Here is a 14,977-nt window from a genome sequence, read left to right as displayed (position 1 = left end):
ACAGAGTCTTGTTGGACTGTCCATTTTGAAAAGCGTATTGCTAAGAGGTTTTACAACACGATCTAAGACTGCCTCTTGATACACTTTGGCTAAAGACTTTTTCAGAAAATGAAGCCATTACTGCCTTATGACCACGTTACACTTTTTTAACTACTTGTAAAGCCACTTTGTAGCAAGAAGCGTACACTTTGTCACTTTGCTTGTGCCTTTTAATTGTGAAAAAAATAATATTTTCATTTCAGTGAAAGGATATTTCTGTATCTATCATCCGCGTATCGCAAAATATTTCTTATCAAGCCTACTCTCTTTTATTGTAGGGATTAATTCAATGACTGTGTATCGATGATAAGCACCAAGCTTCAGATCTTTTTGTAAACCACGCGAAAGAGTACAAGCAGAATACTTCATTACTTGCTAGAAATCGAATAATAGCATTATCATACAGCAATAACAGCTGCTTTTGTTAATTATTCCAAATGTCCTTTTTGACAAATGGCAAACGGAAGCAAGAGTTAAAAAACAATCCCAACCAGCCAGCCTCGAGAAATTCAATAAAAAAATAGTTCTCATAAAGACAACGCTACATCCACTTTGATTGAGGAACAGCTATTGGGTCATTGTTAAGAATCGTAGACGGTGAAAACAATAATCATTGTCTTGTTTGGCTGTTTGTCTGACCTTGTTGCAACATTATATTAGGTCAATTTAAAAAATGAAGCCGTTGTAATTATGTGGACAGTAAAAATTTAATAATAACTCACTGTCAACTTGTGGTAATTATTTCGCGTTGGTTTATAATTATATATCGAAGAATGATAACGTTTAAATGTTTTAAATGTACCAAATGTGGGACATTACGACAAAATCCTATTGCGATAAATTAAATTATTTTGTAAGTCTTTATTTTAATTCACCACTCTATGAGAATCATTATATCTGTGAAATTTTTTAAAATTTGGCATGTTTAGTTGCAAATTTTCTTAAATTTAAAATCATTGTCTTTTTTTTTTAAATTTGGAATTTCAATTTCTATGCAACCAGCAATATTAACAAGGAATAAAAGTTCTGAACTTACGGCAATACCATAAAACAGATAGATATGTTGATAAATTAAAACCGCAATCCTTTCTGGACCTTAGCCATAGGCATAACAGCTAAGATTTACAAGACATGTTATCCAAGAAACATGTGTCATATTAAAAAGACGATAGAAATAAGAAAAAAAGAAAGAAATAAGTAAGATATATAAAATAGAAGCTGCCAAGAATCGTGGCCTAAGAATAAATACACTAGAGATAATGAAACAGTATATTATGACTATTGATATAATTATTCGGAATGGCATTTTACAATTATTTTGCTAGAACAAGAAACTGAGAAGAACGCAAAGAATCAAGAATCACCTCAGCTCATTTTCAACATGAAAGGATCACACATTATCTAGTCGGCTCTAGAGATGGGCTTACGCATAGATCAAACCTTTCTAGAAACATCGCTGAAGAAGTGTTGTTACTTTCATGCTATTTTCAAATCATCGATAAATTATATATTTTATTAAATTTAATTAAAAATGTCGACGTCATATTGGCCTTACAAGTTTCAAGAGCTGGTTCACGATATTAAGGCCAGGAAGGTGCTAATCAAGTTACTAAGAAGCATAGCATAATTGTAGATACCAGAGAAGCATGAAACAATGGCACTGCACTTACAATTAGCGGTTCCACGGTATACAATTAAAACTTTAATTAAGGCCATAAATCTTTCCATGATCCAAATTGGAAGAACCGCGCGATAAAGGATAAATGATTGATAATTTATTGATTAAGACTTCGTTTTATGTAGCCTTGGTAATTGCAAGTGTAAAATCGATTGGATTATATTATGAATTGCATAAGAGTTTGGCAAGTTTATTTGAGTACTAAATACAACCTTGGGCTTCGATGGAAATCGATTAAGTATCGAGTCATCGGGGATAATAGGAATGGATAATTACATTAATATTAATCGAATACTGATTAATTAAGGTTATTTTATAAAGGTCGCGAAACATCAAAAGCATATTCAAGGTGTTTACCGTTTAATCGACAACAGAACGTACGGAATTAAACCTAGTTATCATAATTGGCTACAAATCTATGGTTAGAAAACCTTGTCAATATTAAATCCTTCTTTGTTTGTTCAAATTATAATCATACGTAACGGATGTCCGACTCGATTTAGAAAAAACACAAAAAGGTTTTTTATCTGGCTATCGAGTAATCGTCGTGGCATGGGAAGATTGCCTGTTTTAGCAACTTTAAAATTTATACGAAGATTACAGCAATCTATTGTAGGTTTAAATGAAATAGACATGTTAGAGACTCACTTCATTGTTTCTCTGTTTGTCTCTATCATTATCCGTTTCCGATCGCATAAAGGAATCAAAAATTAAAGTTATTACATCTCTTTTGTTAAGGATCCTGGCTGGTACCACAGAGGCTCCTCTTTCTTCCGTGATGCAGTACTATGCAAGCATTATTGTATTTCGGTGTCATTTTATATCTTTTGAAAAAAATGCAATTGTGCATAAAATATTAAATAAAATACATAAAAACTATCCGCCATTATAGTTTTAAGATTAATATAGTCTGAATAAATTAATCATATATATATCACGAATTTAAAAAAAAACTTTAACGCACATTTTCAAATTGTCAAGTGAATCAAAATTTGTTCTACCCTTAGATCGGATTAAGTTAACCCTTATACAAATAAATGATACAATGTACAGGTCCGAGCCTCCTTTCGAGATGCACCGCGCCTAAGAGCTACATTTTCGGCCTCCAAGGCCCCCGCCCGGCTTCGCTGTAAAAGCCTTTAGGGCTATCAGCACAGAGGAGGTTTTTAGTTGGTAGGGGCAGTTTACACCCGATCCCGACATATGGGCCCCGCTTCGGGGTCTTCAATATGTAAATGTATTTTCCTCCTATCGAAAAACAAATTGTTGTTTGAAAGAATTTAACTTTGTCGCTACCTACGATCTGTTCCAGGTAAAATACGGGATGGCAAGAAGTTTTACGGGATGTTGTGCTCGCAACTGAATCACAGATCAGTACATAGCAAGCAGATATAGCCATTATATTGATTGTCTTAACTAAGGACCGGATGGAGTTAACACTTTCACCAATTATGTACAATTTCACTGAGCGTCAAATATTTACTTACGGTTTATCCCAATCAATCAAATGATTGGTTGTTTTATTGGCAGTGGTCAGTTGATTGATATATTAAATGTACACTTAATTATATCAGTGTGTGTAATTAATTTAATCGTTCGTTTCTCGTTTGTAGTTGCCGTTACAATTACATGTTACATCTTTTAGATGCTTCTATGTGTTTGAGTTTCGACTATATTTTTTACGTAACCATTAATAAATAATTATAATTTAACTCAACCAATTTATTATTTATTATAAAATAATAATTGAAAGGCTTTTTAGAGCCCGCAGCATTGGCAATCACTACTATTAGTAAGTTACTATAGTGTGAATACTAGAGCTTGGTAGGCTTAAAAAAATATGGAGAAGGAAAAAGAAAATCTTGTAGAAATCCCATTTAAAATTATTTTGATGACGGTTCTTAGCGTCACTTGCCGACAAACAATGAAACAATGTTCAAATTTCATTGAAAATAGTCCTTGTAAGTCTTATTATTGTAACAGGCAAGTACGAAACCGTACACTGTGCCTGGCCACAATAGACAGTTTATTCGTTATTCGGCCAATGGACTTGCATCCCTTGCCACTAAATAAACTTAAAAGAAATAGTTGTGAGTCCTATATCGTCGCGCTAACGATCAAAATTATAACCATTTCTGACCCATGACAAAATAATGAAAAATTAATAAACTAGCGCAATAAAACAAAAAATATAGTTATATTAGATAATTTACATTCTAATCTATTTACTTTTACCTACTATCAATGGTTGGCATGGAAATTGAAATTGGGTAACAAAGAAAGTAATAGAAATGCTATCAATGCTAATTTATCGCGGGATAACTGTCGCTTTAGTATACATACGTTTTATTGCTTCTTATGCTTGCGACGCTCCGGATATTGAGAACCACTATAATGTAAATTATAAACTACCACACATTCTGAAAAAATGTCTCAAAACTTATAAGAAACTCAAACAGGCCGTTTTTTTTTATTTCATTATATATTATACATTATATTTATATCATCATATTCATGTGGTTGACTACAGCAACTAAGTAGAGAAGAAATAACATAAAAATTTCATCATCATCGAAAATGGAACCGCAACCTCGCGAGACGTCGTTCGACAAACAATTCAAATGCGATGAATCGGAACTAAAAACCAAGGCAAAGCTAAAAGAACAACCTTTTAGATGGTTTTACGCTAAATTAAAACCCCTTGACATATGTGCGTCAATATTGACTTGTGTTCAAGTAGAAGCTATAGCGAAGGCCGCGCTTATGCTAGGTCACACGTGTTATAAGAACTGTATAATATTTAAAGCCTGCAAATACCCGTTCTACCGTGAAATCCATTAGCGACTTGCAACGCATTATTGAAATTACATGCACGTTGTTTTTTTTTCTTTATGGCTAAATACATGACACCAAAAAGAATTCTAAAGGAATCAATTTTGTGAAAATAAATCCCTTTTATGCCTTTATGAAGCAACAAATAATATGTACCAGATAACGTATGCCACAAATACAGTAAAAAAGTGTTATGAATAAAGTACAGTAATCAACGAAGTAATTATTTCTTTTGCGTCACAGTGATAAAGGTAGGTCCTTGAGGCAGTTGAAAACGACAATCAATGAATCTACCTGCTTTTAATTAATTACTTTGATACTAGAACGTTATACATTTTTTAATAAACTAGATATCACCTAAGGAATGATTGACATAAGGTAATTTGCCGACTCATATCCCCAGTTGCGAGTGACCCTGCCTACCGGACTAGAGATCCCGGGTTCTAATCCCGGTAGGTACAAACGTCTGATGAATCTTTGTGTCCGAGTCATGGATGTTTATGTGTATGTGTAAGTAAGCATATAGTATTTAATATATCATTGTCTTAGTACACCCATAACACAGGCTATGTCTAGTTTGGACTAAGATAATTTGTAAGAAAGTGTGCCAATATAAAAAAAAAAATAAAAAAAAACCGCCTTCAAAAACACTATTCCAAACCAATAACCATAATGTGCCCTAAAAAGTATAAAAATAATTGCGTATTTTTATACAATCTAATTCTAGTTATGATTATTGTAATTTTTGGAATCGGTGTCCTTCCGCCGCGACCCGCTCTCGCCTCCCCACGACTCAAGCACATCTCACCTATAACTATGTGTGTAGTAACAAACCTATCTTGGATGACACCGACTTATTTTTATACTTTTTAGTGCACATTATGTCTATTGTTTTGGAATATTGTTGTTGAAGGGGGTTTATTTTTTGTTATTTTTGGAACGAAGTTCCTTACGGCAGGCTTAGAGGGGATAGGGATTTTGCTGCGCGACCGAACTGAAAAAAATGTGATAGTAAGAAAAAATCCGTGGAAAAAAGTACGTGAAATAAAACCGTTAAATGAGACGTGCGCAGGCGCGACAGTCGCATACACAAGCGAGTAGTGTATATATTATCAATATTATTATATTAATATATGATAACGATTATAGCAATATTAGAACAATTTTTTTTTTGCAATTTGTGTCGGTTCTACATTACCTGGTGTCCCACGACACCACATAATTTTTTTTTTATTTATGATTTTTAGTGAATTTGAAGTACACTAACTAACAATTTGTCTAAATATGTGTAGATATACAAAAATTTTCAATGCAGCAACGAACGTAAGTGCTTTGCAATTTGATTACAGACAGTGTTCCGTTACTTTGTCATGGACTCCGTGATCAGAAGCTTACCAAACTCTTTGGAGTATCCTTTCCAATAGAAAAAGAATCATCGAAATCGGTTGGTTATTGAGTTATTCGTAAATTTATCATCTATTTTCCTATACGTATGTAGTAGTAAATTTAAGACTTTTATGGTTTTCTCGTGGAAGTCATTGTCAGATCTGAACCAAATTACAATGGGACCACACGGGAAGCACCAGCTTTCAAATAAAAAGAATTATCAAAATCGGTTCACCCAGTCGAAAGTTTTGAGATAACAAACATAAAAGAAAAAAAAATTGAGAACCTCCTCCTTTTTTGAAGTCGGTTAAAAATGTTAAGTATTTTCCACAGTTGAAAAGCTTAATTATATGCAATTGCTTTGCAAGGCGTACTCGGAAAATTCACTCATCCAATTTCACACAAACTTCTCGTTACTTAAGTGCCAGATGCCGGATAAAATATGGGTATTTCTGCCGTGAAGCTGTAATGTGTAAACATTATTGTGTTTCGGCCTGAAGGGTGCCGTAGCTAGTAAAATTACAGGGCAAACGAGACTTAACATCTTATGTCTCAAGGAGATAGCGCAATTGTAGTGCCACTCAGAATTTTTGGTATTTTCAAGAATCCTGAGCGGTACTGCATTGTTTTGAGCAGGGCGTAACAAATACCATCAGCTGAACGTCCTGCTCGTCTTGTCCTTTATTGTCATAAAAAAAACTTACTATATGTTCCCGGTTATCGAATTCATAGTATGTACGTTTATACGACGCTATATTAGATCGGTAACGCTTTTGAGATTCCTTTGATGTTAAAAGAATGTGTGGACCGCGGTGATCACATATCATAAAGCGACTGGTTTGTATGCGAGTTTGTACTCCTCGTCCATAAAAAATGATTAACATAAAACACGCATCCATTGCTCTGCAAGTTAGACGACCAATCAGTCTTGAGCTAATTAACCCAACAATCTCACTTCCATTAATCCGTGTCGTACTCTTCTTACATCATAAATACCATATAATGAAGACACAAAAGCAAACTGCGAGCAACACGATATATCAAAATAATCTACAACCGAACATTGACAGATTAAATATTGTCAATGTATTGACGCATTGCTTAAAACTACCAAGTTTAATTGTTGTTAAACCAACGGTATTACGATAGGAGCTTGTTGATATTTGATAGATCAACATATCACACGCACTTAATGATACGTTTCTCAAATTGACTGCAACTTGAACGAGCACAAGGTCGCAAGTATTTGATCGCACTGACTAGGCTTTGTGGGGACAGTTACGTAACGATAAATCGACAAGAAACGATTTACTTAGCGAATGATCGGTGACTTTACTCGATTTATTTTAGTAATTGACAATTAAAGCGGCGAGAAGTATTGAGATAAAGGACGTTGTGAAAGAAGATTTATTGTCAGGAATGGTGATTGAATACGTATTCAATACGAATTCCTGGCTGTATAGGCGATATTATAAATACCATATCGTACATACAGGTGATATATGACTTGGTCACCAGTGGGACTCCTTTGCACAGGATGCAGGCTAGATTATGGGTACAACCACGGCGCCTATTTCTGCCGTGAAGCAGTAATGTGTAAGCATTACTGTGTTTCTGCCCGAAGGGCGTCGTAGCTAGTGAAATTACTGGGCAAATGAGAGTTAACATTTTATGCCTCAAGATGACGAGCGCAGTTGTAGTATAGCTCATAATTTTTGGGTTTTTCAATAATCCTGGGCGGCACTGCATTGTAATGGGCAGGGCGTATCAATTACAATTAGCTGAACGTCCTGCTCGTCTCGTCCCTTATTTTATTAAAAAAATAGTTCTTACTGCTCCATTATTTTATTGGTTAATTAATTAATCAACCACCAACAAGCTACAAACATTAATACCACGGTCACCACATCGTTCGGCAGTCTTCGACAGTTTAGTTCTTCCGCGTAGGTTACATTGAAACGTTAAAATGAATTTCTCTTCGTACTATCAGTTCGTTATCAGAAAGGAAACAAAATAAAATATTGATAGTACCTTAAAAACTACCCAGCTGCTATTGTTTCAGGAGCAATTTGATTTGATCGAAGTTAGTTTGAAAATACAGTCTTAACTTAATCTGAATCAGTAATAAAATACAAAAAGTTGGCTTAATTAATATCTTAGAAATAGTAACATTAATTATAAGACCGCCTATGCTAAAAAAATTAACATTTCATTTTTTTTTAAACCGTTTGAATTCTATCTATCACTCTGAAAGTGTGACGATCTTTTATATTCGTTGATTGAAGTGGTTTATTAAGTGATTTAGGCAGAGATTGGAATGGTTCGTTATCAGTAGTAACGTCTGTTCTCTACCTATCTCTAAAGACCTATAGAAGTCGTGATAAAAAAGTCGCTCTACATAATAACAGGTATGTTAGGACAGTATCGACAGGATATTGTTTAAACATTAACCAAGTTTTTTATCGACATATTATTATCATTGTTTATGAATCGATTGAAACAATATTAACTTCAAATTATATTTCGTGTTTGTTATAATTATTCACTGAAACCAGGATCCAAATTGGCTTAGCCATTTCTGAGAGACTGGTAACAAAGGAATACATTAAAATTATAATAATGTTGTCATAATAAATTCCGTATTAAAGACAGACTATCGTCAATTGTGCAACTAAGAATACTGAAGTTCTTTGGTCACGTCTCTAGAAATGAGAACTCGATGGAGAGACTGGTAGTTCAGGGCCAGGTGGAAGGCAAGAGAGCACGCGGTCGATCGCCAACCCGCTGGATAGACGCCATCACAAAGGCTACTGAGTCCACCATAGTCCAGTGTACTCGCAACGCCTCTAACCGTCAGAAATGGAAGCACATCGCCAGGAGATCTACCCTCAGAAGGGATGTTGACCCACCGAACACTCCACCATGTACCTCGTCAGCGCAACCACGACCACTCTGACAAGAGTGTCCGACTAAGAAGAAGAATAAATTCCTATTACGTAAATAACTATATTTACTACAGTCAAAGTCAAATAAACTTTATTTAAATAGGCTTAAACTAAGCGTTTTGAATAGTCACTACAAATATTTCTGTTAAATTACTGAATCTACCATATGTTCGGAAAAAGATAGAGCTCTTGAGTAGAACATACAAGGAAATCAACGGCCACTCTTTTCAATCAATAGAGTATCTTACAATATCTGTAATATACAAAACAAATTAGTTTGTAAGGTGCTTCATCCAATATACGAATCATGTTCAAGGTAAAAGCGTCTTAAAGATTAACCCCCTTTTTCATAATGGTCCGCTAACTTAAAACCGCCACTAAGGAGTGTTTTTTCTCAATCTGACTTAGGTCAATAGAAGAAGACAGAGTGAGAATTAGCAATGCTTTAAGTTAGCAGACTATTATGGACAAGGGGGTAAATATTACACAAAAAGTTTGTATTGATATAAATTATCGTATATAGAATGCATCAACCTTTAGAGCTTTAGTTCATTGTTTGTGTTAAGGATGCTTCGTGAACATGATCGTCGTGTATATGTGTATGTACATAGACTATTAGTAATTATATCTCAAACAGGGATGTTTTCAGTATCTCCAGTGGGCAGGCTCCTTTGCACAGGAAGCCGGCTAGGTTATGGGTACCACAACGGCGCCTATTTCTACCGTGAAGCAGTAATGTGTAAACATTACTGTGTTTCGGTCTAAAGCGCGCCGTAGCTAGTGAAATTACGGGGCAAATGATATAACATCTTATGTCTCAAGGTGACGAGCGCAATTGTAGTGCCGCTCAGAATTTTTGGGTTTTGCAAGAATCTTGAGCGGCGCTGCATTGTAATGGGTAGGGCGTATCATTTACCATCTGAACGTCCTGCTCGTCTCGTCCCTTATTTTTATATAAAAAAAATCTCCAACGAAATCCTATAGACTATAATAATACGCATTCTCTCATTGGCTTTAAATTTTCACAGCACCGAAAGCTCGATTTTGCAAGTTCACAAAAGCCATTGCAGTAGCGGTTAAAAAAAATCATGGTTCTTGCTTGTGATATTTTCATTTAGTAATTTATTACGAACGATTAAAAACAAAAGTGCTTGAACAATTTCAGACTTAGATAATTTATACGTCTAGATAGATCCTCTTGCTGCCTAGACAACCGATGAAAACAGGCCAGGTTTACCCACTCGAAATTGTATGTGGCTTTGTATAAGTGTGCGTACATTTCTCAAAATAGAGGCTAACAGTCAACCTCAATTTTTTTCGACACAGTCTATCTACGTATAAATGATCTTTGATTTCACAATCTAATAATGGGTACCCATCACACACAATAAACTTATAACCTCAGTATAATCCTAATAGAGTATATTATAATAGTAATAAAAATTCGAAAGTTTGCATGTTTGTATGCTTATATATTATGACAAAACGGCGAAATGGATTTGGAAAAACATTAGCATATTTAATGAGCCTTAAGTCTTAGCGACAAATGAGATTTTATAATAGAAATTTATTCTGCATTCCAACTCCACAAATTTAGTAACTGGCACTGTGTGCATATATTATTATAGTTATGGATGAGAAATATCATAATATTATAAGATAATTTTATTGGAAGTTAATATTTATAACATTTAAAAATTAATTAAATATTGCAGCACGTTTAAAAAAGGAAGAAAGGAGAGAGAAAGCTTAAATTATCTCATTACAATTTTTGAGAAAAAAACCGTTTGCACCTACAATTCCTGTAATACACCATTTATTTATGTACCGCTTTAAATTATTTTGACTATTCAAATGAAATAAAAATAATAGACCGGCAACGCTCCTGTGAGTCCTCTGGTGTGGAGAATGTAGTCGGTGGTGACTATCTAACGTTTGAGTATTTTTGTTGCATCACTTTACATAAATTGTAATTAAAATGATTTGTGGTGAAAATGAAAATGTTGATTTAAATGGTTGGCAATTAGTTTCTTGTTACTTCTTCTCATTAGCTCATAAATGATTGACCTTTAAGAAGTGACGGTAAATTCAAAAAGAAAAACTTTTTTTCGACATTCATAAGTGTCATTTCCGTGACCTACATGAATAAAGAGAATTTGATTTGATCATATAAACATCAGGTTGTACATTCGTTTGTAAAGAAAAAGATGTGTTGGCGATTCCTATGAATGCTCAACTAAACCTACGCAGCAATCTAAAGCAGTGCGAATAATAAACCCAGCTTCCGTTGTGTTATGAAATAACCGATTTACGATTTCTTTCGTCTCACTTCCGCAAACATTTCGCTTCAGTACACCGTTACAGGTAACGTGTACTACTTATCTTTATATCTCTGTACCCGCACGTCGAGATAACTTGTGTCATATTGACGCGTGAGTGAGATAATACTTGTCAGAAATCAACGTGTTATTTGAATAATCATAATTTTCGGATAACGAATACGATTTGATCATGGAAAGTACATTATTTATATATGTATTTACTGAAATACAAAAAACAATGGATATGTAAGGACTGCAATGTAAAATTTAAAAAATTACAAATATTTTAAATAATACAAGCATCCAAAGTATTAATTTAATTATTCGTAAGATAAAAACAAGTTCCAAGTAACGGTATTTATATTAATTTAACCATTAATAGGTGCTTTTAATAGACTACTACTAATCGTGCCCCGGAGTTTTTTCACAGTACAACAATTTTTTGTCATGTGTTATTAACCTATTATGACTATGTGTAAGAAATAGATATATTAATATTACAGACTTTTTATGTTGCTTAAGCTAGCATCATCCGATTTACTTAACAAATAAGGAACGACACGAGCAGGACGTTGAGTTGATGGTAATTGATACGACCTACCCATTAATATGAAGTGCCGCTCAAGATTATTATAAAACCCAAAAATTCTGAGATGCACTACAATTGCGCTCGTCACCTTGAGACAAAAGATATTAAGTCTCATTTGCCCAGTAAATTCACTAGCTACGGCGCACGCAAGACCGAAACACAGTAATGCTTACACATCACTGCTACACGGCAGAAATAGGAGCCGTTGTGGTACCCATAATATAGCCGGCATACTGTGCAAAGGAGCCTCCCACTGGTAGTTATTGCTATCCATTATACTACTCCTCATTAATCTGCGGTATAGTCACGAATAATTATTCAAATCCGACTAGCGCTTCAGCTATAATGTTATAATATACAGTTATATTATTTATGTTATCACCCATCCAAGAGACATCGAAAATTAAATCAAATCAAAAATAGTTTATTTTCGTTTAAAATCATACAATTGTATGAAAATGTTTTTCTTATAAATACTGTATTTCGACTTTAACCTAGGGTTTAGAACATTCAAAAATTTTATATTATATCTCTTAAATAAAGTGGGCCTTATAAATTTGAGTAAATTTTTTTTTACAATTTACAAACCTGCTTTACAAACTCTCCTTCCGGAAATGAACTCTCGTTCGGTGAGAGACTTTAAATACCGTTCGACCGTTGAGGCTGATCTCCATTTACAAAATTTTTTGCTATTTTATTCTTTTTCGGACTATAAATGATGCACAATTCATCTTATATTTTATATCCTAATTTACATATTATATATACTTTTTGCTTACAAATAAAACCCCATTTTTCGTTTCAGCTACATCTCGGAATACAAAAAACCACAGCAAATTCAATGAACCATTCAAACAAAATCAATGAATATCAAACCAAGTTACTTCTAATATTCGTAGTCCTATGAATATTGCTTTTCAATCAATAAACAAAAAAAAATGAATGCAAAAACACTTAATTGAAATAAGAATCGTTAACAGTGTGATAAAAAAAAACAATCAACTTTTTACATTTGCAAAAAAAATTGAAAATTGCAAAAATTCTTTAAACAATTTTCTGTTATTCTATGCAAATGAAAGTATCAAAATAGCGATAAAAACTTAAATGTTATGCGGTATAATTTATTAATATAAAGCCTACGAGATCATAAGCGAAGCAGACCGAAACACAGTTATGAAATGAAATCTTAAATCCGATATTAAATATAAAGGTAATCGAGGCCAAACAACGCCGACAAAAACTCACGAGGCCCAACTAGATAAAGCAAAGTTCACGATTGTTCGTTAGTGAGTGTCCAATTTCACTCGACATTAAAAAACCACACAACTTTTTACGTTGAAAACAAATTTCGTTCAGTGATAGCAGATATTTTTTGCAAACGGAATGCTTCATTCATATCGTCTTGTAAAAAATTGGCAACGCGAATTTCGTTACTGTCGCTAAACAATACTTTATCTTGTGGTCAATATTGTACGGCTAATACTAAATCTAAATATTGATTTAGATTTAACTAAACATTTCGTTTAAAATTACTTATCATTTGGCATGATTTCTAATATAAGTTATTATTAAGTTATGGAAAAAAACAACGCTGAAATATATACTATTTTTAAATGCTAATTATTTTAAATGAGATGATGTCTGCTGATAATTTAAACAAATTTGAAATTATTAAGAAAAAACACCGAACATCTTGTGACATTACGAGTATAACAATTATAGACAACTCTAAAGTTTGATAATATAGGTATGTTTTAAACACTTCACAAATAAGACAATAGTTAATTAAAAACAGTTATTATTCCATAAAAATATTGTCACGGCTGGAAACTATTAAATTCTGTTTGTGTTGTTATATAAATTCTACTTTACTTTAGGAAACAGTGTAACTACAACAAATAAATATAATTTTTGATATATATAACAAAATCAAGCATTTATTACTTCATAGGTTTAAATTATTAATTCGATATATCTTTGAACTCTATGATTTTCATTTTTCATACAACATTGGAGCTCTAAAAAAGCGGCTCTTTCGGTCGATAGCACGGTCGAGGCCATTCGCCAAAAATATTCTAAACATGCAAATCGACAACAACATTTTTACATTTACATCTACATCAAAAACGAGTTTTGGGATCTCTATACCCATCTTTACTATTCCTAAGCAGACAAGAGCACTTCAAAACCAACTTAATGATATGTAATTTATTCATATTATGAATTTCGGTATGCGTTTACGTAAAACTCTGCCACAATCTCATAACATTATTATATTCTATTGTCTTGTTTTGTTTCATCTTGATCTACTTACTTACGTCTTTCCAATTACTATTCGATTGTTTTGTTGTTTATCCAATCTATTCATCTTTATTCTTTAGATAATACGGTGCCTCCAAAAGCTTTTTATGTGTCATCGTGATTTGCTGTAATCGTGTTTATAAGTTCACAATTCGCTTAATTTAATTTAACTGTATCACAGTTGCTCAATTGTAGGAATTTCAAAATTAAAGCTCATGTGACGTAGATTCGCTAAATTTTCGATTATAAAAATTATTAGTTATGATTCATTAAATTGGGAGACTTACTGCAAATTTTGATAGCACTGTTGTAATGGCCGACCAAATGAGGCAATGAGAAGTCCTCCTCAAACTATAACGGCAATGATAATCCAGTTAGGACACTAATCCACGGCACTGAAAATAAAGTTATCACTGCACGAATGTCCTGACCGGAGACAAACTTGTTCTCGGGTTGCCGAATTCCGGTTTTATGTAAGGTCACTTAACGTTTGCTGGATGAAAATTGGACAGTTCCAGTTCAACAATGTTCGTGTTGAAAGGAAAGTCAAGAAAGTTTCGAGTGTAAAACTTTTTTCGCGATCGGAGGATAGTGCTCGCGCTCGTGGGCGACACGGCCACTCTCGATGGCGGCGCGATGCTGACTGGTGGCGAGTTTAATTTTAAATATGCAGTCGAAGCCTCTTCGACGTCACATATGCTTCTGTGTGAGTGACGAACTTGCAGAATCCGCTACTACTAATCCGATATTACGTACTAAAGCTCATAGCGCCGTTTCCATTGCGTGTTATGTTCGCTTGTCAGGTTTTGACCCTTCAAAGAGCTCTGATATGTATGTGTTGTATAGCAAATAGTTGAATTGTGATTGGGTGCAGTATGTTTTTACC

General features: G+C 33.8%; 1 protein-coding gene across 1 annotated transcript in view; it reads right to left on the bottom strand.

Moving 5' to 3' along the window:
• Positions 1-14,725, bottom strand: part of LOC126973097 (probable cyclin-dependent serine/threonine-protein kinase DDB_G0292550) — a 225,627-nt gene extending 210,902 nt beyond the window's left edge. The window contains exon 1 of the mRNA XM_050820239.1: positions 14,379-14,725. The gene's annotated coding sequence lies outside the window, so the exon portion shown is untranslated. The remainder of the gene's footprint in view (positions 1-14,378) is intronic.
• Between the last annotated feature and the right edge of the window lie 252 nt (positions 14,726-14,977).

This window comes from Leptidea sinapis, chromosome 28, assembly GCF_905404315.1.
Source record: "Leptidea sinapis chromosome 28, ilLepSina1.1, whole genome shotgun sequence".
In the NCBI taxonomy this organism is placed as follows: domain Eukaryota; kingdom Metazoa; phylum Arthropoda; class Insecta; order Lepidoptera; family Pieridae; genus Leptidea; species Leptidea sinapis.
Note: the sequence above shows the minus strand (reverse complement) of the source record. Positions and strands in the feature narration are given on the sequence as shown.